The sequence below is a fragment of the Microtus pennsylvanicus genome, chromosome Y (genome assembly GCF_037038515.1).
Source record: "Microtus pennsylvanicus isolate mMicPen1 chromosome Y, mMicPen1.hap1, whole genome shotgun sequence".
Lineage (NCBI taxonomy): Eukaryota > Metazoa > Chordata > Mammalia > Rodentia > Cricetidae > Microtus > Microtus pennsylvanicus.
The window spans coordinates 36,744,168-36,767,652 of NC_134602.1; positions in this window are offsets into that span (position 1 = coordinate 36,744,168).

Below are 23,485 nucleotides of genomic sequence, written 5' to 3' on the forward strand. Positions count from 1 at the left end.
GCAAAAACTTAGTAAGCCTTTTGAGGCCCTGGAGAATATTGTTGGCCGCAGAATTTCTCATGGCTGGAAGGAAGCCAATGAACCAGTCACCCATTGGAAAGCCATCATTCTAGATCAACTGCCAACATATCCCTCTCTCTATTTGTTGAAATATGATGGGATTGATTGTGTCTATGGCTTGGAGCTTCATAGTGATGAAAGGATTTTAAACCTGAAGATCCTGCCTAATAATGTGCCATTTCCTCAGGTGACAGACACTCATCTCTCAAACACCATAGTTGGCAGAGCAGTGAAACATACATTCATGGGCACAAATGGCTCTAAGAATGACTGGAACGGGATGGTCCTAGAAGAGGTGCCAATCATGAAGACCTGGTTTTATATTACCTACAAGAAAGATCCGGTCTTGTACATTTACCACCTCCTGGATGACTACCTGGAAGGCAACCTCCACATCATGCCAGGCTCTAAGGAAGAGTGGAGTGGCGTGGTCCCAGATGAGGTGCAGACCATAACGACCTGTTTCTACATTGTCAACGAGAATGATCCGGTCCTGTACCTTTACCACCATCATGATGATTCCATTGAAGGCAACCTCCACATCACGCCTGAATGTCCTCCAGTAGAGGTGACTTTGGAATTAGGCAGGGATTCCTTGGAGGGCAAAAGAGTGCAGTACAACAAAAAAGATGGAACCCAAGAGATAGGTAAAATTATTTGCCAAGTTCCCAACAAACCTTCTGTGTATTTCATCAAGTTTGATAATGACTTCCATATCTATGTCTATGATTTGGTGAAGATCTGTTAAAGTGAAATTCTCAAATTTTGAGGGGCAGACTTAATTCTCTCCTTGGGAATGTGTGTTTTCAGAGATACCTCAGGTCTTCTATGAATCCTGGTATCTTTTCCAATGGATTATTCTTTCTCAAAGAATAAAAATTTGTTAACATGTTGTGTTATTTGGTCAATGATGGATTGTGTTTGGTGGATGGGGCATCACAGAAATACATGCCTTAAAACAAAGCAGGATTTATGGTCTTTTCCCTTGGAGAGTAAAGGACTGGGGATGCGTGGTGTGGTAAAAGACAAGATGGCTGTCAAGGAAGCAGTGGAGAGGGGACAAAAAGTTGTATGATCTCGGGGCGGTATGAAGCTTGAGGGAAAACCATGTCAAATGGAAAGATGTGACCGCTATCAGCGTGAGGTATTGGGACTTAAGAGGATAAAGAGTAGATTAATCAGGAAGGGACACAAATGTCTACTCAATATCAGAGAAAATTAGGTTTCATTTGATGAATGGTTTAATTCGTACTGGCTGTAAGTCAAAGGATGTTTGATCTCCACTAGAGCATGTTGCTTAGTGAAAAGTGTCTCCGCTCAGTTGCTCTTCTCCAGTAAGTTGGACATCAAGCTACCTACTTAGTTTTGACAGAATTCTGTCTGCCACCTACTTTGTCATGCCTGGATTCGGTATGCCTTGAACTCTCATAGGTCTTATCCATGCCATCCAACCCTTGTCAGTTCATTTAAATAATTGCCCTGCCATATCTGGAAAACAGTGTTCCCTTTCATTGATCATGTTCTGTAGGACTTGGGCTATAAAACTCATGAACACACTCACCCACACACAGGATAAACATGTACATATGATGCCCACTAGTGTGTGACATGCACACATATGATGAATGCACAGAACTCCATAATATCAGTAAAGTAGGGAATCCATGATGCTAGGTGGAGTCTGGCAAAGACCCCACACACCCATCAAACCGCCAAATACCAGTATGGTACTGATGTCTGACTCCCATCCTGTAAGGAACCTGCCGTCCTGTAACTCGGCTATTTTTGGTTCCTTCATCTTCACAAACTTGGTTAAAATGTTAGGGTTGTCAAACTGGGAGTTAGGGTCCAGCATGTAGATCAGCTGTCCCAGGTCAGGTGATTTGGCTACAATTTGGGTGAGAAATTGTACCAGGGAATTCTGGTACACCCTCTCCTCTTCTTCTCCCTGTCCTCATCATCACTCTTGTGGGTGGGCATGGAGCACAAAGAAGGTAAAATGGAATAAGCCTCCTCCTTAGTGGAAAACCTTGTCAATCCTTAATTTGACCTGACTCTCTGAGGGAATGCAGCACATTTTTTCCTACTAGGTCTCCTCATTCATTGGTTCACTCATTTTTCCAATGAATGATTGAATTCATCCATTCTTCCCTGTCTCTATCTCTTCTTTCTTCCCTTCTTCCATGTCCCCCTTGATTGTAGAAATTTGAGCAGCAGGGCTGCATCCCCATGAGGCCGCCTTGTAAGGTTATGCTCCGAAATAACAACACAAAACTATTCATTTCAACACTGCCTGCCCCATTATTTTCACCCTCTTAACCCATGTCTAATAATGTATGTTGCAGCACGAGGTGCGCTTAGAAGGAAAGATTTAGCATGTCTGACCTGGTGGCTGGCTGTATCGCCATCTGCCTCAGAGTGCAGAGCTACCATTTCTGCCCATGGGAGAGGTGCATGGCATCTCTAAGCTCAATTCCTATTCCTCCCAGCATTCTCTTATGTTTATTCCACCCACCTATGTTCTAACCTTTCAGGCCAAACAGTTTCTTTATTTAATTAACCAATGACCTATACTCCATCATTACTCCTATTTCTGTTTAAACAAGAACGGAATCGTTAACTTTAACATAGCAAAATTACATATAACAAAACAGTTATCAAGGAAGAATTACAGTTACAATATTTATATCTATTTTATCTTTTATCATAACAATGGAAAACTATAACTATCTCTCTCTTCTTCAACTCCATCAGAGACTCCAGAATAATACAGTATTACCTAAGCAAACAAAAAGTAAGCCATTTTCAAACTCTAGAAATGACAGAGACATCTCGCTGCCTGGACAGTCACCCAAAGTTCCTCTGTACCGTTGGTGTTACCATCCTCAGCCTACAGGCCCATAGTTTCCAGCAGACATTTCAATGAAGCAGGAAATTTCAAAGGCAGTCACTATCTGCTTGTCTTGAAGAATGTTTTGCTGACCCTTTCCTGAATCAGGAACACGAAAAGATCATCTCACCTTTAGGCAAGTTCAGTAGTCCTCTCTCTGAGTGTTTTCTGTGTACAGTTTATGCAACAACCCAGGCAAGAACATTTTCTTCCCCAAATGGCTATCAAACTATATAAGGATCCTCTGTGATGCCCATCTTCTTCCTGAAGTAGATATGTGCTGCCAAGAGTAGAGTGTCTCACTGTCATGAAAAACCCTAAGTTGCTAAAACATTAAATACCCTATTTTTAGTCTAGAGAGATATGAATAATGCCTATCTAACTGAAATATATATATATATATATATATATATATATATATATATATATATATATATGTAGCTAGAAAATCTAACTAACATGACTACAAACTTGACTATTATTAATGATTATCCATTAATAACCTATATACATTATATTTTTAAATGAACTACACAATCACAATACCTTAATTAAGATCAAAAATGCATATACATGTAAGAAAATTGACCTAAAATTTCTATCAGTAAAGCAAAATCTATACTAATGCAAATATTCATATCTATATCACATCCCACTTTAAATGTAAAAGAACATTTATAAGCCATATTTGGGAACGTGGGTGCAATTTTTTCTCTCCAAAATGCTTCCTGCTGAATGGTGGCATCATTATTGATTTATCTCAGTTGGCAGTTGAGCGAAGCAATTTTTTAAAGGTGTTCACAGCAACCTTTAAGTAGGGCGTGGTCCATCCTACCATATTAGGCTAGAGGCATCCACAGACTATCACCCTCTGTGAAAACAAAATAGAAACTCCTTTCCAAAGCATCATGTCCTTAGATCCAAATTTCAAAGTCAAGGCATTTTCAAAATATCTATGTTGGATTATTTCAGCAGCTTTTATAAAGAAACATCTTTTAGCAGCTATTGCTACTGCCTCAAAATTCAAATGATTCAAAAAGAGCATAATAGCATACAATATCAAAATTCGCTCTGAATTTTCCATCTTTGTGCGCTTCAATTTAACCTCTATTTTGTTAATTTTTCCTTTTTATTTTTTGCCTTTTAGGCAGGGTCTCTGTATCTTTGACCTGGAATAACTCTGTATACCGGTCTGTCCTTGTAGTCTCAGAGATCTGCCTCTCTCTGCCTTTCAGGCATTGGGATTAAAGGTGTATGCTACTACACATTGAACTCACAAAGATCTGTTTGTCTCTGCCTTCAAGGCACTGGGATTAAAGGCGTGTGCTACCTCACCTTGAAGGTACAGAGGTCAATCTCCCTCTGCCTCCCATGTGTTGGGTTTACAGGTGTGTACTACCACACCCAACAACTCTCTTCCTTTTTTTAACTTTAAGAACTTCAAATTTTAGCCTGCACATAGTTTTAACACACTGTAAATCATTTAAAAATTTTCTTTGTCTTTGAATCTCTCTTTACTCTATTTCTCTCTCTGGTTTTCTGACCACATGAGTCTTTCATTTACCAATCAATCTCAGTAGGACTAAAGCTGTGTCTTTGCTGGCCAGATGTAGCCCATTCCTTAGCTTTCTGCCATTCCAACCTTGTGGCTGAGGTACCGAACAGAGCCGCATTCAGTGCCACAAGTCTACAGTGTTTCAAGGTCCTTGCCATCAAAGAGGCTGCAACAGACAACACTCAAGCCCTCTTTCTGTAGCTGGCCCTCCTTCCTCAAACAGTCAGAGTTTGCCCAGGCAGGATGGCCCAGAAAGCCAGCATTTTAAAACAACACAGTTTTTTTTTTTCCTGCTACTGCTGAAAACATACAAGCATTCAGTTGGCTTTTATCAACACCATTTAACTGTTTTGTGGCAGGACCTCTTAAGGGCTGCAGAGTTTTGCAGCTGAAGCTGAGTCAGCAAGCCTCTTTTAGATGAGAGCCCTTGCTTTCTTCTAGCAAGCAGAGCAGACCGAGAAATCACTGCTACCAAGAAAACATGCTTTACTCTTTCCCAAGCTTTCTCAGGCTTTCAGTGGATTCAGTTGTCCACAAGGCTGCAAGCCATTCTGTAGTTATTTGAGCAGCGAGGCTGTGTCCCCAGCACCACGGCCGCATGAAAGTTGTGCCTGAAATAAATACACAAAAACTGTATTCTTTTAAACACTGCTGGCCCATTAGATTCAGCATTTTAACCCATTTCTAATAATCAGTGTAGTATAACGAGGTGCACTTACCAGGAAAAATTCAGCATGTCTGAGAAGGTGGCTGGCTGCATGGACATCTGCCTCAGAGAGCAGAGCTATGGCATCTGCCGGGGAGAGGGGAGCATGGCTTCTCTGAGCTCACTACCTCTTCCTCCCGGCATTCTATTTTGTTTACTCCACCTACCTATGTTCTAACCTATCAGCTGAATAGGATTCTTTCTTTAATTAATCAAAAAACTTCTTCTGTCACTTTATCCTTTCAACAGCTTGCCCATATAAATCTCCCATGTGTCTTCTGTTGTATAATCTTTCATTTGTAAAGAACTTGCACTCTCAGGGGAGGATTTTTCTGACATCTCTGTGGATGGAGATCATATCAGGAAGATCAGATGAGCAACCATGACAACTCTAATGCTGTAGAGTTAGGTGGACCAGAGATTGATGGCTGACATCCCTGTGCTATGCATCAGATGCCCCTGAACTCTGGCCCTGTTGACATACAGGCAGACATCAAGTTGGTCACACATACTTAACTCATACGGGTTCACAGATACTGTAAATGGAGTTTTAATTCTTCTCCTAAACTAATAAAGAAACCAAGATTAGGAAAAGAGAAGAGCCTGAAGTAAGGCCTCAAAATGGGTCATTTTGCAAAGGAAAGGTTACCTGCCTCCATGTATGCTGTCTCCCTTTCTGAGTCAAATCCATCCTTCCAGTGTCTAGCTAACAGCTAACCATAGGATTGAACCCAACTGCCTTTGATTTCTGAAATAAATGCTGTCCCCTTAAGGTCTCATAACAGCACAGGAAGGTTTGTAAGACTGTCCCAGCAACAATTTAAAGCAATTCTAGGACACCAAAGATGCAGCAAATTTGGTTTATTGGTAATATAGATCGTTCTGATGGGAAAAAATGATGTAGCATTAAAAAAAAAAAACAGATTGGTGTATTCACGATGAATATCTGATATGGCACACACAGGCTTCTGGTTTTGAATACTTCATGCTCGGTGGGTTTTGGAGATTGTCGTGACCCTGAAACTAGCTGGAGGCTTTGGGGCCTTGAAAGGACAAGACTTAATATTTCAGGACATCCTTGTACTTGGTTCCCACTGTTTACTGATTTCCTTACAGAGAATGAGCAGCCATCTACTCCTGCTGCCATGCCTTCCCCACATGAACAGAGAGAAGACCCTATACACACAGGTCGCTTGTATCACATGTGAAGGCATAAGTCACAAACAAACTCCCACAGCAGTTTAGAATTGTGATTAATAAAATGATTAGTTCTTGAAAGGGGAAAAACTTAGAGATCACAATCCCTGACAAAAGCCCTCTGCAGGATCAGAAAAGGAGCCTAGTAGCCGGAAGGGAAGCTCAAGCAAGAGATCAAGCTGAAGGTAGAAGTTGATTTTTAAAAGAGAGAGAGACCACAACTCAATGGGCTGGTATCTCAGTGGCTATTCAGGAAACATCACAGAGAAAGGATCTGCTTCATGCATGAGAGTCACCGATGATTTCCCTTTAAGAAAAAAACCCATCAAAACTCCCAATAACATCATCAGCATTCAACAACATGTCTATGATTTCTTTGCCTTGCCTTTGATTGTGCAGTAAATGATGCTGATAGTTAATCTGTGCAATTAATGCAAATTTCCTTGTAACTGACTAGACAGAATTGACAGGTTATCTTAAACACAGCAGGGAGTCACTCTACGATGGAACTGGTTCATCATCACCTGTGTGACAGTGACATAATTAAGATCTTTCCTTTGTCTATAAATCTCATTATGTTCAACATGATATGTTGTCATACAGATTTCTTAGGGTTTTGTCCCACTGGTGGTTTCCTTGGTATGCTTACATAATTTTTGCCAGATCCAATCAGTTTTGCCATGCACTCTCAGCTCCACGTCATTGTGTTCCCCTTATGTTCCAGTCCAGGCATTTTAGACCTCTTGTAACTGTTGTAAGAGTATCTCATGTTCCACCTAAATGATTTAGGGTTTTATTTAGGCTGGGTTTTATCTTCCATCACTGAGTTCATTGACTTTCCTTGGGCGTAATTCCTGGGACACTGAGCCTAACTCCTGGGGGATTCCTCCAGTTATTTCTCCTTTCTTAGATAGTTTACACTCTCACTATTACTGTGAGAGTGTTTCTGTAGCAAATATTCTTCTCAAGATGACAAGAAATTTCAATGTTACAATCCATTTGTTATTGTGATTTAAATACACACACACAAACACACACAAGTTAATGCACAAACACTAATGTTATCTCAATTAATGGGGCCATTCTGGGAATGTCAAGATCGATATCTCTCGAGTGGTTCTCAGAAGGCCATAGGGTGACCCTCTCTAGGTACTTAAGCAGGGAGGAGAAATTAACCGCTCTGTGACATGTCCCTAGGAAATATGTGTGCCTTGTCCCATAGTCAGACTGATGACTGACTATCTTGAAAACCACCATGGAACTTTTGTTTGGCAAATGATGGAGATCAAGTCAGGGTCAAAATCAGAAACCTAGATGGAGCTTCCAAGCTCCAGTGGAAGAGCAGATGGATGGAGAAAAAGAGCAAGGATGTCAGGAATATAAGGGCTTGGTCCACAGTATGAGACACTGTGCCTGAACTAAGGGGATTTCAACTAATCCAGTGACCTGGGAATGAAAGAACATGGGATCAAACTGGAAGCTCTGAATGTGGCTGACAATTGGGGCAGACGGAGAAGCCAAAGATAATGGCACTTGCAATTGTCTGCATACCATACACTGGCTTTTTGTGATCATATTATTTGTGGTTGCATACCTTGCTAAATCTAGATGGATAAAGGGGGGCTTGGACTTCCCACAGCTCAAAGTACCCTGCCCTCTATTTGGACTGGTGTTTGAGTGGAGAGGTTTATTTGCAGAGCAATAAGAATGTGGGAGGAGGAAGAGAAGTGGAAAGTTTGATAATTATTATTATGAAGTAATGGAAAAATCAATAAAAAATAACCAATGAGGACATTGGAGCTAGGAAAGAAAAACATTCATGTGAGTTGTTGACTCAAACCAAAAATTATTTTACAGAAAAAAAAACACATAAAGGCGTTGCGTTACTTGGAAAATATGACTCAAGTAATTGGGAAGAAGATTGGGGTTTTTATTTTGGGTCTTCATGGGGCTGTATGAGCAGCATTTTAGGACCTGTATGCTGCATATCTGGGGGTTAGTAGGGAAGAAACCTGGCTAGGAGGAGTTTTATGACATAAGTAGGGCCTTGATGATGTCACAAAGCTTTGGTTGGGGGTGGCAACTCTGTTCCACATGAAGCACTAGTCTTCTGTGAAGGTGGGCTTACTATCTTCACGGTGGCTGAGGAGGTCAGTTCAGCTCTTGGGCTCCACAACTGTTCAACCGAATTTCCAGAAGTTGGAATCTAGAGAGCCAAGATATTTTCTTTTGGTAAATATGTTTAGGAAGCAACTAGGACCACTGTAGTCAAAGAAAGGTTTCTTTCAAATCTGCTCTGGGTCCAAAATTTATGTCGTTACCAGCTCCTATATTTGATAGCTGGGGGACGGTTAATGCCGGGTATTCTCCCCACTCTATCTTTGCTAAAAATGTCCAATTCCTCAGTCCACTTAAATGGCAAAGATCCTCTTTGTCCATATGTGTTTTAAAAGATAATTATTTCTAATAGGTGCTGTTGCACAGATTAAGGTTTCTTTCTTTTGGCAGTTTGACTCACAGTACTCACTTCTCTAATGAAGATACAGAATATCTTTATGTAATCAACCTGCATCTGGATCAGGAGACACAATAGAGAGAGCCAGTGGACTGGAGTGCCATGACCTTGGGCAGGTGGTTATAGATCAGCCAACTAACCAGTAGCTTGAGTGGTAAGGAGAGGAGTGGCTGTTCTTTGAATTCTTTGCCATCTGTTCAGATATTTCTTTCTCACTTTAGGTATAGGCATAGCTTCCTCTCTCATTGATATAGTAAGTCAGGAAGTAGGTTTCTCAGTAGAGGTCAATTGCATTTTGCAGCAGGAATATGTCTCTGATACACATATACTGAGCTGTAGACAAGAGTTTGATAATTTTCCTATTAATTTCTTAAGAACATATTCCATTTAGGTATCCAAATCTATTCAGCCCTGCCTTTTTCACCTGCTCCAAAGTTATTCCTAAAAAGAGCCTTGACCTCACATGCTCACCTTCTTATCCTTGCAGGCACTTATGGTGGAGGAAACCACTTTGTGTCTGATTTAAACGGAAGAGTTCTTCCTATGCAGAGATTGGCAGCTATGAAGCCCAAGCACAGAAACAGAGCCAAGAGACAGAGGAACAGGAGTGCTGTGGCCTATCTCAGAAAGTCTCCCGCCATGATGAAGATGCCTCTTAGTATGAGTTGCATGCCACATCTCCAGAAGAAGAATGGGCCATCGCTCCAGAAGCAAAAACTTAGTAAGCCTTTTGAGGCCCTGGAGAATATTGTTGGCCGCAGAATTTCTCATGGCTGGAAGGAAGCCAATGAACCAGTCACCCATTGGAAAGCCATCATTCTAGATCAACTGCCAACATATCCCTCTCTCTATTTGTTGAAATATGATGGGATTGATTGTGTCTATGGCTTGGAGCTTCATAGTGATGAAAGGATTTTAAACCTGAAGATCCTGCCTAATAATGTGCCATTTCCTCAGGTGACAGACACTCATCTCTCAAACACCGTAGTTGGCAGAGCAGTGAAACATACATTCATGGGCACAAACGGCTCTAAGAATGACTGGAACGGGATGGTCCTAGAAGAGGTGCCAATCATGAAGACCTGGTTTTATATTACCTACAAGAAAGATCCGGTCTTGTACATTTACCACCTCCTGGATGACTACCTGGAAGGCAACCTCCACATCATGCCAGGCTCTAAGGAAGAGTGGAGTGGCGTGGTCCCAGATGAGGTGCAGACCATAACGACCTGTTTCTACATTGTCAACGAGAATGATCCGGTCCTGTACCTTTACCACCATCATGATGATTCCATTGAAGGCAACCTCCACATCACGCCTGAATTTCCTCCAGTAGAGGTGACTTTGGAATTAGGCAGGGATTCCTTGGAGGGCAAAAGAGTGCAGTACAACAAAAAAGATGGAAACCAAGAGATAGGTAAAATTATTTGCCAAGTTCCCAACAAACCTTCTGTGTATTTCATCAAGTTTGATAATGACTTCCATATCTATGTCTATGATTTGGTGAAGATCTGTTAAAGTGAAATTCTCAAATTTTGAGGGCAGACTTAATTCTCTCCTTGGGAATGTGTTTTTTCAGAGATACCTCAGGTCTTCTATGAATCCTGGTATCTTTTCCAATGGATTATTCTTTCTCAAAGAATAAAAATTTGTTAACATGTTGTGTTATTTGGTCAATGATGGATTGTGTTTGGTGGATGGGGCATCACAGAAATACATGCCTTAAAACAAAGCAGGGTTTATGGTCTTTTCCCCTTGGAGAGTAAAGGACTGGGGATGCGTGGTGTGGTAAAAGACAAGATGGCTGTCAAGGAAGCAGTGGAGAGGGGACAAAAAGTTGTATGATCTCGGGGCGGTATGAAGCTTGAGGGAAAACCATGTCAAATGGAAAGATGTGACCGCTATCAGCGTGAGGTATTGGGACTTAAGAGGATAAAGAGTAGATTAATCAGGAAGGGACACAAATGTATACTCAAAATCAGAGAAAATTAGGTTTCATTTGATGAATGGTTTAATTCGTACTGGCTGTAAGTCAAAGGATGTTTGATCTCCACTAGAGCATGTTGCTTAGTGAAAAGTGTCTCCGCTCAGTTGCTCTTCTCCAGTAAGTTGGACATCAAGCTACCTACTTAGTTTTGCCAGAATTCTGTCTGCCACCTACTTTGTCATGCCTGGATTCGGTATGCCTTGAACTCTCATAGGTCTTATCCATGCCATCCAACCCTTGTCAGTTCATTTAAATAATTGCCCTGCCATATCTGGAAAACAGTGTTCCCTTTCATTGATCATGTTCTGTAGGACTTGGGCTATAAAACTCCTGAACACACTCACCCACACACAGGATAAACTTGTACATATGATGCCCACTAGTGTGTGACATGCACACATAGGATGAATGCACCGAACTCCATAATATCAGTAAAGTAGGGAATCCATGATGCCCGGTGGAGTCTGGCAAAGACCCCACACACCCATCAAACCGCCAAATACCAGTATGGTACTGATGTCTGACTCCCATCCTGTAAGGAACCTGCCATCCTGTAACTGGGCTATTTTTGGTTCCTTCATCTTCACAAACTTGGTTAAAATGTTAGAGTTGTCAAACTTTGAGTTCGGGTCCAGCATGTAGATCAGCTGTCCCAGGTCAGGTGATTTGTCTACAATTTGGGTGAGAAATTGTACCAGGGAATTCTGGTACACCCTCTACTCCTCCCTGTCCTCATCATCACTCTTGTGGGTGGGCCTGGAGCACAAAGAAGGTAAAATGGAATAAGCCTCCTCCTTAGTGGAAAACCTTGTCAATCCTTAATTTGACCTGACTCTCTGAGGGAATGCAGAACATTATTTCCTACTAGGTCTCCTCATTCATTGGTTCACTCATTTTTCCAATGAATGATTGAATTCATCCATTCTTCCTTGTCTCTCTCTCTTCATTCTCCCCTTCTTCCATTTCCCCCTTGATTGTAGAAATTTGAGCAGCAGGGCTGCATCCACATGGGGCCGCCTTGTAAGGTTGTGCTCCGAAATAACAACACAAAACTATTCATTTCAACACTGCCTGCCCCATTATTTTCAGCCTCTTAACCCATGTCTAATAATGTATGTTGCAGCACGAGGTGCGCTTAGAAGGAAAGATTTAGCATGTCTGACCTGGTGGCTGGCTGTATCGCCATCTGCCTCAGAGTGCAGAGCTACCATTTCTGCCCATAGCAGAGGTGCATGGCATCTCTAAGCTCAATTCCTATTCCTCCCAGCATTCTCTTATGTTTATTCCACCCACCTATGTTCTAACCTGCAGGCCAAACAGTTCTTTATTTAATTAACCAATGACCTATACTCCATCATTACTCCTATTTCTGTTTAAACAAGAACGGAATCTTTAACTTTAACATAGCAAAATTACATATAACAAAACAGTGATCAAGCAAGAATTACAGTTACAATATTTATATCTATTTTATCTTTTATCATAACAATGGAAAACTATAACTATCTATCTCTTCTTCAACTCCATCAGAGACTCCAGAATAATACAGTATTACCTAAGCAAACAAAAAGTAAGCCATTTTCAAACTCTAGAAATGACAGAGACATCTCGCTGCCTGGACAGTCACCCAAAGTTCCTCTGTACCGTTGGTGTTTCCATCCTCAGCCTACAGGCCCATAGTTTCCAGCAGACATTTCCATGAAGCAGGAAATTTCAAAGGCAGTCACTATCTGCTTGTCTTGAAGAATGTTTTGCTGACCCTTTCCTGAATCAGGAACACGAAAAGATCATCTCACCTTTAGGCAAGTTCAGTAGTCCTCTCTCTGAGTGTTTTCTGTGTACAGTTTATGCAACAATCCAGGCAAGAGCAGTTTCTTCCCCAAATGGCTATCAAACTCCATAAGGATCCTCTGTGATGCCCATCTTCTTCCTGAAGTAGATATGTGCTGCCAAGAGTAGAGTGTCTCACTGTCATGAAAAACCCTAAGGTACTATAGCCTATTTTGTAGTCTAGAGATATATGAATAATTCCTATCTAACTGAAATATATATATCTATGTAGCTAGAAAATCTAACTAACATGACTACAAACTTGACTATTATTAAGGATTATCCATTAATAACCTATATACATTATATTTTTAAATGAACTACACAATCACAATACCTTAATTAAGATCAAAAATGCATATACATATGACACAATTGACCTAAAATCTCTATCAGTAAAGCAAAATCTATACTAATGCAAATATTCATATCTATATCACATCCCACTTTAAATGTAAAAGAACATTTATAAGCCATATTTGGGAACGTGGGTGCAGTTTTTTCTCTCCAAAATGCTTCCTGCTGAATGGTGGCATCATTATTGATTTATCTCAGTTGGCAGTTGAGCGAAGCAATTTTTTAAAGGTGTTCACAGCAACCTTTAAGTAGGGCGTGGTCCATCCTACCATATTAGGATAGAGGCATCCACAGACTATCACCCTCTGTGAAAACAAAATAGAAACTCCTTTCCAAAGCATCATGTCCTTAGATCCAAATTTCAAAGTCAAGGCATTTTCAAAATATCTATGTTGGATTATTTCAGCAGCTTTTATAAAGAAACATCTTTTAGCAGCTATTGCTACTTCCTCAAAATTCAAATGATTCAAAAAGAGCATAATAGCATACAATATCAAAATTCGCTGTGAATTTTCCATCTTTGTGCGCTTCAATTTAACCTCTTTTGTTTATTTTCTTTTTTATTTTTTGGCTTTTGCGACAGGTTCTCTGTATCTTTGACCTGGAATAACTCGGTATACCTGTCTGTCCTTGAAGTCTCAGAGATCTGCCTCTCTCTGCCTTTCAGGCATTGGGATTAAAGGTGTATGCTACTACACATTGAACTCACAAAGATCTGTTTGTCTCTGCCTTCAAGGCACTGGGATTAAAGGCGTGTGCTACCTCACCTTGAAGGTACAGAGGTCAATCTCCCTCTGCCTCTCATGTGTTGGTTTTACAGGTGTGTACTAACACACCCAACAACTCTCTTCCTTTTTTTAACTTTAAGAACTTCAAATTTTAGCCTGCACATAGTTTTAACACACTGTAAATCATTTAAAAATTTTCTTTGTCTTTGAATCTCTCTTTACTCTATTTCTCTCTCTGTTTTTCTGACCACATGAGTCTTTCATTTACCAAGCAATCTCAGTAGGACTAAAGCCGTGGCTTTGCTGGCCAGATGTAGCCCATTCCTTAGCTTTCTGCCATTCCAACCTTGTGGCTGAGGTACCGAACAGAGCCGCATTCAGTGCCACAAGTCTACAGTGTTTCAAGGTCCTTGCCATCAAAGAGGCTGCAACAGACAACACGCAAGCCCTCTTTCTGTAGCTGGCCCTCCTTCCTCAAACAGTCAGAGTTTGCCCAGGCATGATGGCCCAGAAAGCCGGCATTTTATAACAACACAGTTTTTTTTCCTGCTAATGCTGAAAACATACAATCATTCAGTTGGCTTTTATCAACACCATTTAAATGTTTTGTGGCAGGACCTCTTAAGGGCTGCAGGGTTTTGCAGCTGAAGCTGAGTCAGCAAGCCTCTTTTAGATGAGAGCCCTTGCTTTCTTCTAGCAAGCAGAGCAGACCGAGAAATCGCTGCTACCAAGAAAACATGCTTTACACTTTCCCAAGCTTTCTCAGGCTTTCAGTGGATTCAGTTGTCCACAAGGCTGCAAGCCATTCTGTAGTTATTTGAGCAGCGAGGCTGTGTCCCCAGCACCACGGCCGCATGAAGGTTATGCCTGAAATAAATACACAAAATCTGTATTCTTTTAAACACTGCTGGCCCATTAGATTCAGCTTTTTAACACATTTCTAATAATCAGCGTAGTATAACGAGGTGCACTTACCAGGAAAAATTCAGCATGTCTGACATGGTGGCTGGCTGCATGGACATCTGCCTCAGAGAGCAGAGCTATGGCATCTGCCGGGGAGAGGGGAGCATGGCTTCTCTGAGCTCACTACCTCTTCCTCCCGGCATTCTATTTTGTTTACTCCACCTACCTATGTTCTAACCTTTCAGCTGAAGCGGATTCTTTCTTTAATTAATCAATAAACTTCCTCTGTCACTTTATTCTACAAAAGCTTGCCCATATAAATATCCCATGTGTCTTCTGTTGTATAATCTTTCATTTGTAAAGAACTTGCACTCTCAGGGGAGGATTTTTCTGACATCTCTGTGGATGGAGATCATATGAGGAAGATCAGATGAGCAACCATGACAACTCTAATGCTGTAGAGTTAGGTGGACCAGAGATTGATGGCTGACATTCCTGTGCTATGCATCAGATGCCCCTGAACTCTGGCCCTGTTGAAAGACAGGCATACATCAAGTTGGTCACACATACTTAACTCATTCGGGTTCACAGATACTGTAAATGGAGTTTTAATTCTTATCCTAAACTAATAAAAAAACCAAGATTATGAGAAGAGAAGAGCCTAAAGTAAGGCCTCAAAATGGGTCATTTTGCAAAGGAAAGGTTACCTGCCTCCATGTATGCTGCCTCCCTTTCTTAGTCAAATCCATCCTTCCAGTGTCTAGCTAAGAGCTAACCATAGGATTGAACCCAACTGCCTTTGATTTCTGAAATAAGTGCTGTCCCCTTAAGGTCTCATAACAGCACAGGAAGGTTTGTAAGACTGTCCCAGCAACAATTTAAAGCAATTCTAGGATACCAAAGATGCAGCAAATTTGGTTAATTGGTAATATAGATCGTTCTGATGGGACAAAATAATTTAGAATTAAAAAAAAACAGATTGGTGTACTCACGATGAATTTATGTGATATGGCACACACAGGCTTCTGGTTCTGAATACTTCATGCTCGGTGGGTTTTGGAGATTGTCGTGACCCTGAACCTAGCTGGAGGCTTTGGGGCCTTGAAAGGACAAGACTTAATATTTCAGGACATCCTTGTACTTGGTGCCCACTGTTTATAGATTTCCTTACAGAGAATGAGCAGCCATCTACTCCTGCTGCCATGCCTTCCCCACATGAACAGAGAGAAGACCCTATACACACAGGTCGCTTGTATCACATGTGAAGGCATAAGTCACAAACAAACTCCCACAGCAGTTTAGAATTGTGATTAATAGAATAATAAGTTCTTGAAAGGGGAAAAACTTAGAGATCACAATCCCTGACAAAAGCCCTCTGCAGGATCAGAAAAGGAGCCTAGTAGCCGGAAGGGAAGCTCAAGCAAGAGATCAAGCTGAAGGTAGAAGTTGCTTTTTAAAAGAGAGAGAGACCACAACTCAATGGGCTGGTATCTCAGTGGCTATTCAGGTAACATCACAGAGAAAGGATCTGCTTCATGCATGAGAGTCACCGATGATTTCCCTTTAAAAAAAAAACCCATCAAAACTCCCAATAACATCATCAGCATTCAACAACATGTCTATGATTTCTTTGCCTTGCCTTTGATTGTGCAGTAAATGATGCTGATAGTTAATCTGTGCAATTAATGCAAATTTCCTTGTAACTGATTAGACAGAATTGACAGGTTATCTTAAACACAGCAGGGAGTCACTCTACGATGGAACTGGTTCATCATCACCTGTGTGACAGTGACATAATTAAGATCTTTCCTTTGTCTATAAATCTCATTATGTTCAACATGATATGTTGTCATACAGATTTCTTAGGGTTTTGTCCCACTGGTGGTTTCCTTGGTATGCTTACATAATTTTTGCCAGATCCAATCAGTTTTGCCATGCACTCTCAGCTCCACGTCATTGTGTTCCCCTTATGTTCCAGTCCAGGCATTTTAGACCTCTTGTAACTGTTGTAAGAGTATCTCATGTTCCACCTAAATGATTTAGGGTTTTATTTAGGCTGGGTTTTATCTTCCATCACTGAGTTCATTGACTTTCCTTGGGCGTAATTCCTGGGACACTGAGCCTAACTCCTGGGGGATTCCTCCAGTTATTTCTCCTTTCTTAGATAGTTTACACTCTCACTATTACTGTGAGAGTGTTTCTGTAGCAAATATTCTTCTCAAGATGAGAAGAAACTTCAATATTACAATCCATTTGTTATTGTGATTTAAATACATACAAACAAACACACACTAGTTAGTGCACATACACTGATGATATCTCAATTAATGGGGCCATTCTGGGGATGTCAAGATCGATATCTCTTGAGTGGTTCTCAGAAGGCCATAGGGTGACCCTCTCTAGGTACTTAAGCAGGGAGGAGAATTTGACCGCACTATGACATATCCCTAGGAACTATGTGTGCCTTGTCCCATAGTCAGACTGATGACTGACTATCTTGAAAACCACCATGGAACTTTTGTTTGGCAAATGATGGAGATCAAGTCAGGGTCAAAATCAGAAAACTAGATGGAGCTTCCAAGCTCCAGTGGAAGAGCAGATGGATGGAGAAAAAGAGCAAGGATGTCAGGAATATAAGGGCTTGGTCCACACTATGAGACACTGTGCCTGAACTAAGGGGATTTCAACTAATCCAGTGACCTGGGAATGAAAGAACATGGGATCAAACTGGAAGCTATGAATGTGGCTGACAATTGGGGCAGACGGAGAAGCCAAAGATAATGGCACTTGCAATTGTCTGCATATCATACACTGGCTTTTTGTGATCATATTTTTTGTGGATGCATACCTTGCTAAATCTGGATGGATTAAGGGTGGGCTTGGACTTCCCACAGCTCAAAGTACCCTGCCCTCTATTTGGACTGGTGTTTGAGTGGAGAGGTTTATTTGCGGAGCAAGAAGAATGTGGGAGGAGGAAGAGAAGTGGAAAATTTGATAATTATTATTATGAAGTAATGGAAAAATCAATAGAAAATAACCACTGAGGACATTGGAGCTAGGAAATTAAACATTCATGTGAGTTGTTGACTCAGACCAAAAATTATTTTACAGGAAAAAAAAACACATAAAGGGGTTGAATTGGAAAATATGACTCAAGTAATTGGGAAGAAGATTGGGGTTTTTATTTTGGGTCTTCATGGGGCTGTATGAGCAGCATTTTAGGACCTGTATGCTGGATATTTCTGGGGGTTAGTAGGGAAGAAACCTGGCTAGGAGGAGTTTTATGACATAAGTAGAGCCTTGATGATGTCACAAAGCTTTGTTTGGGGGTGGCAACTCTGTTCCACATGAAGCACTAGTCTTCTGTGAAGGTGGGCTTACTATCTTACTGAGGAGGTCAGTTCAGCTCTTGGGCTCCACAACTGTTCAACCGAATTTCCAGAAGTTGGAATCTAGAGAGCCAAGATATTTTCTTTTGGTAAATATGTTTAGGAAGCAACTAGGACCTCTGTAGTGAAAGAAAGGTTTCTTTCAAATCTGCTCTGGGTCCAAAATTTATGTCGTTAACAGCTCCTATATTTGATAGCTGGGGGACGGTTAATGTCAGGTATTCTCCCCACTCTATCTTTGCTAAAAATGTCCAATTCCTCAGTCCACTTAAATGGCAAAGATCATCTTTGTCCATATGTGTTTTAAAAGATAATTATTTCTAATAGGTGCTGCTGCACAGATTAATGTTTTTTTTTCTTTTGGCAGTTTGACTCACAGTACTCACTTCTCTAATGAAGATACAGAATATCTTTATGTAATCAACCTGGATCTGGATCAGGAGACACAATAGAGAGAGCCAGTGGACTGGAGTGCCATGACCTTGGGCAGGTGGTTATAGATCAGCCAACTAACCAGTAGCTTGAGTGGTAAGGAGAGGAGTGGCTGTTCTTTGAATTCTTTGCCATCTGTTCAGATATTTCTTTCTCACTTTAGGTATAGGCATAGCTTCCTCTCTCATTGATATAGTAAGTCAGGAAGTAGGTTTCTCAGTAGAGGTCAATTGCATTTTGCAGCAGGAATATGTCTCTGATACACATATACTGAGCTGTAGACAAGAGTTTGATAATTTTCCTATTAATTTCTTAAGAACATATTCCATTTAGGTATCCAAATCTATTCAGCCCTGCCTTTTTCACCTGCTCCAAAGTTATTCCTAAAAAGAGCCTTGACCTCACATCCTCACCTTCTTATCCTTGCAGGCACTTATGGAGGAGGAAACCACTTTGTGTCTGATTTAAACTGAAGAGTTCTTCCTATGCAGAGATTGGCAGCTATGAAGCCCAAGCACAGAAACAGAGCCAAGAGACAGTGGAACAGGAGTGCTGTGGCCTATCTCAGAAAGTCTCCCGCCATGATGAAGATGCCTCTTAGTATGAGTTGCATGCCACATCTCCAGAAGAAGAATGGGCCATCGCTCCAGAAGCAAAAACTTAGTAAGCCTTTTGAGGCCCTGGAGAATATTGTTGGCCGCAGAATTTCTCATGGCTGGAAGGAAGCCAATGAACCAGTCACCCATTGGAAAGCCATCATTCTAGATCAACTGCCAACATATCCCTCTCTCTATTTGTTGAAATATGATGGGATTGATTGTGTCTATGGCTTGGAGCTTCATAGTGATGAAAGGATTTTAAACCTGAAGATCCTGCCTAATAATGTGCCATTTCCTCAGGTGACAGACACTCATCTCTCAAACACCATAGTTGGCAGAGCAGTGAAACATACATTCATGGGCACAAACGGCTCTAAGAATGACTGGAACGGGATGGTCCTAGAAGAGGTGCCAATCATGAAGACCTGGTTTTATATTACCTACAAGAAAGATCCGGTCTTGTACATTTACCACCTCCTGGATGACTACCTGGAAGGCAACCTCCACATCATGCCAGGCTCTAAGGAAGAGTGGAGTGGCGTGGTCCCAGATGAGGTGCAGACCATAACGACCTGTTTCTACATTGTCAACGAGAATGATCCGGTCCTGTACCTTTACCACCATCATGATGATTCCATTGAAGGCAACCTCCACATCACGCCTGAATGTCTGCCAGTAGAGGTGACTTTGGAATTAGGCAGGGATTCCTTGCAGGGCAAAAGAGTGCAGTACAACAAAAAAGATGGAACCCAAGAGATAGGTAAAATTATTTGCCAAGTTCCCAACAAACCTTCTGTGTATTTCATCAAGTTTGATAATGACTTCCATATCTATGTCTATGATTTGGTGAAGATCTGTTAAAGTGAAATTCTCAAATTTTGAGGGGCAGACTTAATTCTCTCTTTGGGAACGTGTTTTTTTCAGAAATACCTCAGGTCTTCTATGAATCCTGGTATATTTTCCAATGGATTATTCTTTCTCAAAGAATAAAAATTTGTTAACATGTTGTGTTATTTGGTCAATGATGGATTGTGTTTGGTGGATGGGGCATCACAGAAATACATGCCTCAGAACAAAGCAGGATTTATGATCTTTTCCCCTTGGGGAGTAAAGGACTGCGGATGCGTGGTGTGGTAAAGGACAAGATGGCTCTCAAGGAAGCAGTGGGGAGGGGACAAAAAGTTGTATGTTCTTGGGGCGGTATGAAGCTTGAGGGAAAACCATGTCTAATGGAAAGATGTGACCGATATCAGCGTGAGGTATTGGGACTTAAGAGGATAAAGAGTAGATTAATCAGGAAGGGACACAAATGTTTACTCAAAATCAGAGAAAATTAGGTTTCATTTGATGAATGGTTTAATTCATACTGGCTGTAAGTCAAAGGATGTTTGATCTCCACTAGAGCATGTTGCTTAGTGAAAAGTGTCTCCGCTCAGTTGCTCTTCTCCAGTAAGTTGGACATCAAGCTACCTACTTAGTTTTGCCAGAATTCTGTCTGCCACCTACTTTGTCATGCCTGGATTCGGTATGCCTTGAACTCTCATAGGTCTTATTAATGCCATCCAACCCTTGTCAGTTCATTTAAATAATTGCCCTGCCATATCTGGAAAACAGTGTTCCCTTTCATTGATCATGTTCTGTAGTACTTGGGCTATAAAACTCATGAACACACTCACCCACACACAGGATAAACATGTACATATGATGCCCACTAGTGTGTGACATGCACACATATGATGAATGCACAGAACTCCATAATATCAGTAAAGTAGGGAATCCATGATGCCAGGTGGAGTCTGGCAAAGACCCCACACACCCATCAAACCGCCAAATACCAGTATGGTACTGATGTCTGACTCCCATCCTGTAAGGAACCTGCCATCCTGTAACTGGGCTATTTTTGGTTCCTTCATCTTCACAAACTTGGTTAAAATGTTAGAGTTGTCAAACTGGGAGTTAGGGTCCAGCATGTAGATCAGCTGTCCCAGGTCAGGTGATTTGGCTACAATTTGGGTGAGAAATTGTACCAGGGAATTCTGGTACACCCTCTCCTCTTCTTCTCCCTGTCCTCATCATCACTCTTGTGGGTGGGCCTGGAGCACAAAGAAGGTAAAATGGAATGAGCCTCCTCCTTAGTGGAAAACCTTGTCAATCCTTAATTTGACCTGACTCTCTGAGGGAATGCAGCACATTTTTTCCTACTAGGTCTCCTCATTCATTGGTTCCCTCATTTTTCCAATGAATGATTGAATTCATCCATTCTTCCTTGTCTCTCTCTCTTATTTCTTCCCTTCTTCCATTTCCCCCTTGATTGTAGAAATTTGAGCAGCAGGCCTGCATCCCCATGGGGCCGCCTTGTAAGGTTATGCTCCGAAATAACAACACAAAACTATTCATTTAAACACTGCCTACCCCATTATTTTCGGCCTCGTAACCCATGTCTAATAATGTATGTTGCAGCACGAGGTGCGCTTAGAAGGAAAGATTTAGCATGTCTGACCTGGTGGCTGGCTGTATCGCCATCTGCCTCAGAGTGCAGAGCTACCATTTCTGCCAAATGGGAGAGGTGCATGGCATCTCTAAGCTCAATTCCTATTCCTCCCAGCATTCTCTTATGTTTATTCCACCCACCTATGTTCTAACCTTTCAGGCCAAACAGTTTCTTTATTTAATTAACCAATGACCTATACTCCACCATTACTCCTATTTCTGTTTAAACAAGAACGTAATCTTTAATTTTAACATAGCAAAATTACATATAACAAAACAGTTATCAAGCAAGAATTACAGTTACAATATTTATATCTATTTTATCTTTTATCATAACAATGGAAAACTATAACTATCTATCTCTTCTTCAACTCCATCAGAGACTCCAGGATAATACAGTATTACCTAAGCAAACAAAAAGTAAGCCATTTTCAAACTCTAGAAATGACAGAGACATCTCGCTGCCTGGATAGTCACCCAAAGTTCCTCTGTACCGTTGGTGTTTCCATCCTCAGCCTACAGGCCCATAGTTTCCAGCAGACATTTCCATGAAGCAGGAAATTTCAAAGGCAGTCACTATCTGCTTGTCTTGAAGAATGTTTTGCTGACCCTTTCCTGAATCAGGAACACGAAAAGATCATCTCGCCTTTAGGCAAGTTCAGTAGTCCTCTCTCTGAGGGTTTTCTGTGTACAGTTTATGCAACAATCCAGGCAAGAGCAGTTTCTTCCCCAAATGGCTATCAAAATCCATAAGGATCCTCTTTGATGCCCATCTTCTTCCTGAAGTAGATATGTGCTGCCAAGAGTAGAGTGTCTCACTGTCATGAAAAACCCTAAGGTACTAAAACATTAAATAGCCTTTTTTGTAGTCTAGAGAGATATGAATATTGCCTATCTAACTGAAATATGTATATCTATGTAGCTAGAAAATCTAACTAACATGACTACAAACTTGACTATTATTAATGATTATCCATTAATAACCTATATACATTATATTTTTAAATGAACTACACAATCACAATACCTTAATTAAGATCAAAAATGCATATACATATAACAAAATTGACCTAAAATCTCTATCAGAAAAGCAAAATCTATACTAATGCAAATATTCATATCTATATCACATCCCACTTTAAATACAAAAGAACGTTTATAAGCCATATTTGGGAACGTGGGTGCAGTTTTTTCTCTCCAAAATGCTTCCTGCTGAATGGTGGCATCATTATTGATTTATCTCAGTTGGCAGTTGAGCGAAGCAATTTTTTAAAGGTGTTCACAGCAACCTTTAAGTAGGGCGTGGTCCATCCTACCATATTAGTATAGAGGCATCCACAGACTATCACCCTCTGTGAAAACAAAATAGAAACTCCTTTCCAAAGCATCATGTCCTTAGATCCAAATTTCAAAGTCAAGGCATTTTCAAAATATCTATGTTGGATTATTCCAGCAGCTTTTATAAAGAAACATCTTTTAGCAGCTATTGCTACTGCCTCAAAATTCAAATGATTCAAAAAGAGCATAATAGCATACAATATCAAAATTCGCTGTGAATATTCCATCTTTGTGCGCTTCAATTTAACCTCTATTTTGATTATTTTCCTTTTTATTTTTTTGCCTTTTGAGACAGGTTCTCTGTATCTTTGACCTGGAATAACTCTGTATACCTGTCTGTCCTTGAAGTCTCAGAGATCTGCCTCTCTCTGCCTCCCAGGCATTGGGATTAAAGGTGTTTGCTACTACACCTTGAACTCACAGAGATCTGTTTGTCTCTGCCTTCAAGGCACTGGGATTAAAGGCGTGTGCTACCTCACCCTGAAGGTACAGAGGTCAATCTCCCTCTG